This window comes from Miscanthus floridulus, chromosome 1 (genome assembly GCF_019320115.1).
Source record: "Miscanthus floridulus cultivar M001 chromosome 1, ASM1932011v1, whole genome shotgun sequence".
Lineage (NCBI taxonomy): Eukaryota > Viridiplantae > Streptophyta > Magnoliopsida > Poales > Poaceae > Miscanthus > Miscanthus floridulus.
In genome coordinates this window covers 91016129-91020105 of record NC_089580.1, presented here as the reverse complement: position 1 = coordinate 91020105, position 3977 = coordinate 91016129, and the positions used below count along the sequence as shown (strand labels likewise).

Genomic DNA, 3977 nt, shown 5'->3' with positions numbered 1-3977 from the left:
AGTCTTACTTAAACTGTTCACCTAAGCCCTCAATGTCCCCCAATCCTGCCTTCCAGTTTGGAACCACCGAGCTTCCTTGGGGATCCTAATGTTGCTGCAGCACTTGATGTCGTTCTATTTGTGCGTGAGATTATAGAGACTAATCCCAAGCTCCGTGTGTCCATGATCCAGAGGCTGATCGACATATTCTATCAGATCCGGGCAGAGTGCTGCCACTGTGTCTTCGAGGAGGCCTGCTGTTCTTGTAGATGGAACTTATGCCACATAGAGTGCTGCCACTGAGACTGCTATTTGGGCTCCTGCTTCAGCTCTTGGATCGTTGGCTTCCAGCCAGAATCTCAGATCTCTCATTCTGTCTGGTGATTTCTTCTTGGCTGCTGTTGTTGCCTGTAACCTGACCAAGCTTGTGTTGAGGCTGGAGGAGATTAAGCCAGCAAAGGTTGAAGTAAACAAGGCCAGTACTGAAGCCTTGTTGATCATGGTGTCCATCTTGCAGTTGGGACAGTCATCTTACCTCCCGCACCCTATTGACAATGACTCGTATGATCGTATTGTTCTATGTGTGAGGCTGCTTTGCAATATTGGTGATGATGTTAGGAAGGTCTGGTTGCAGTCTTGCCGCCAGAGCTTTGTCTATTTTTCTCTTTTAAAAAAAATCTGAAACAATATTAGTTCTCTATGAGTACTGATTGCTAGTTCATATTTTTCTCCTGTTCCATTAGTTCTTAAATTTAGTCTCACTTAGTGAAGTCATGGACTCATGATTATAGAAGTATTGTGTTTGCTCTGTTTTTCTGGTTCATATGTTCTCTTGCCTATGTTGAAACATATTTCTATTGTATGAAGATAGTAAAGTTAAAAAATGTCTTTATTGGGTCAAGGAATAACCAGATGTGCGTATTTCAACAGAATTTCTATAGAAACTGAAATCAGTCAACATTTTTTCCTTCCAATAGTGCAGTCTAGGGACATGACACTGGTCCATACTAGAAATCATCATCTTCATCATCTAGGGACATGTCATCATTGTTATCATTGCCACCATCACTACAGTACTGCAGTACTGTCTCATCTTCCTCCTCATCCTCACTATCTTCATGAATAATACGTTGCTTCTTGCTGCTTATAAGGTCTTGTAAATTTCCTTCAATTATAGTGGCTTCTCCACCTTGAATATTCTGAGTAACCTCATTATCAGCCCCTGCTTGCATTACATGCTCAGTATCAGAACAATAATCATCCTGATGCACATCATGACTGTCCTCATCTTTTTCAGCGACATCATAAATATTCCTATGTTCAAATTTCTGCACAACTCGCCAATCTTTACCTAAAGATGTGTCTTGCATGTAAAATATCTTTTTTGATTGAGTTACTAAGATGAAAGGATCAGTCTTGTACCATAATGACTGCACATTAATGGATTTGAAATGTCCGTCATCTCGAAGGCCTATCGTCTTGCCTTCTTGCTTGAACCAATCGCATCGAAATAGAACCACCGTCCGACGGACTTGAAGATTTGAGTTATATTGCAACTCAATTACCTCTTTAAGGACTCCATAAAAATCTATGTCGTTCCCATCATGTGAACCTTCAGTCATTACACCACTATTTTGTGTCAGAAAGAACTTCTCACGATCCACAGTGCTATACCGCACTCCATTAACTATGCAAGATGCACAAGTCTTAACTCGTAGATCTGGGCCACATGACAGTGCCCACAGTCCTTCGCTAACTGATTCTGGATGCTCCTTATGTTTGTTCTCCATCTGTTGCAACAAAAGTACTCAGTTAACCAATTACATATGGATACTAATGCATTTACTAAACCTAGAAACACAATGTGTACTGACTTACATGGCACCTAAACCACTTTGCAAATCCTTGTTCAACCATTTTATCAACATCAAGCGCACCTTGCTGCACAAGATCGTCCCTGTACAAGCTGCATGGCAAAGCTAAGTCATAAGAATAATTTGAAAATTTAGAAATTAAACAAAAACTAATCCCCAAAACATATAATAGATACTTACTCCAAATATTCCTCAGCTTCTTCACAATTATTTAGCACATACCAAACTAACTTATTGAGGACATCATCATCAATGTACTGGCTCCTATTAGATCCAACAAGAGTAACACCATGCTTAAAAATAGAGACGTCATCAGGCAATGGCATCTCTCCATCATTATCATCATGATGGTTAAATCTATTGTCAATATCCTCCATATACCTAGAACAAAAAGTCAATGTGTCACTTGCCATATATGCCTCAGCAATTGATCCTTCCGGCCTCGCCCTGTTCCTTACAAAATTCTTCAAAGTGCCTAGCCGCCTTTCTATTGGGTACATCCATCTGTACTGAATAGGTCCTCTAAGCAGTGCCTCATCAAGAAGATGGACGGCCAAGTGCACCATGACATCAAAGAAGGCAGGCGGAAAGATTTTCTCAAGCTTGCATAGGATCAATGGAATTTCTTCTTTTAGCCGTTTGACAACATCAATCCTTAGATTTCTACTGCATAGTTCCCTGAAGAAGGTCCCGAGCTCTGCAACTGCTTCATATACATCCTTCCTCACTAGTCCTCTTAGGCCAGCAGGTATGATTCTTTGCAGGAGTATGTGGCAAGAATGTGTTTTAAGCTTTCCCTGCACCTTTGAACCATCTTCACTTATGTATCTTGCTAGGTTAGCCGCATATCCATCAGGAAACTTGATACCTTTGAGAAACTTGCATAACTCGGTTTTCTTATCCTTCCCCAAGACATATGGAGCAGGTGGAGCAATGACTGAGTTGCCATGCTGCTATAAGTGCAATTCAGGTCTTATGCCCATATCATGCAAATCTAGCCTAGCATTGGTTGTGTCCTTGGTCTTGCCCTGTACATTGAGTAATGTACCAAGAATGTTTTCACATATGTTTTTCTCTATGTGCATGACATCGAGATTATGTGGAAGCTTTAAATGTTTCCAATATGGCAATCTCCACAACCCAACTTTGTGGCTATAAATCTTTGGACCCTCATTGCGCTTCCTTTTATTTCCAATAATTTCATGATGCTTCCCTGGCCTGACATCTTTCACCTTCTCTAGCTCCTCTAGGACCTCCTCCAAAGTGAACTTGCCTGGTTGCTCTTTGTTTTCACGCTTACCATCGAAAGCCAAGCTTCTCCGCCATGCATGTGTCCTTGGAAGGTAACGACGATGTCCAATGTAACATATCTTATTCCTTATTGCCCGAGACAATGGATCCTTATCACAATGAATACATGCATAATACCCTTTTGTTGTTCGCCCTGATAACGTGCTCAACGCTGGAAAATCATGTATACACCACAACACGGCAGCACGAAGGTTAAACTTCTGACCAGTGCATGCATCGTAGGTATTGACACCCTTCCATAGATCGAGCAGTTCTTCAATTAGGGGCTCAAGGAACAAATCAAAATCCTTTCCTAGAGATTTTGGACCTGGGATGAGTAAAGACATAAAGCAGTTTGCTGGATTCACGCATTCCCATGGTGGGAGATTTAGTGGTGTCAGAAGCACTGGCCACATACTGTACTGCGTACTCATGTTGCCAAATGGATTGAATCCATCGGTAGCTAAGGCAAGCCTCAGGTTCCTCGGATCATCTGCAAAGGATGGTTCCCTCGTGTCGAAGTCCTTCCATGCTTCTCCATCAGCTGGATGGCTCATTACATTGTCGACTGGCATCCTCTTTTTCTTGTGCCATTGTGTTTCCTCAGAAGTTCGCTTTGAAGCAAAAATTCTTTTCAACCTTGGCAAAAGTGGAAAATGCCTCAATACCTTGTGTGGAACCTTCTTGTTCCCAGTTTCATCTTGCCATCTAGACGTCTTGCATACTGGGCACACATTCCCTTTTTCATACCTCTTCCGAAACAACACACAATTGTTCTTGCACACATGGATGTTTTCGTAACCAAGGCCCAATTCTCCAAGATATTTCTTGGCC

The 3977-nt window shown here is 41.7% G+C and overlaps 1 pseudogene; it reads right to left on the bottom strand.

Moving 5' to 3' along the window:
• Positions 1-986: 986 nt before the first annotated feature.
• LOC136489455 (uncharacterized) lies at positions 987-3700 on the bottom strand (annotated as a pseudogene).
• Positions 3701-3977: the final 277 nt, after the last annotated feature.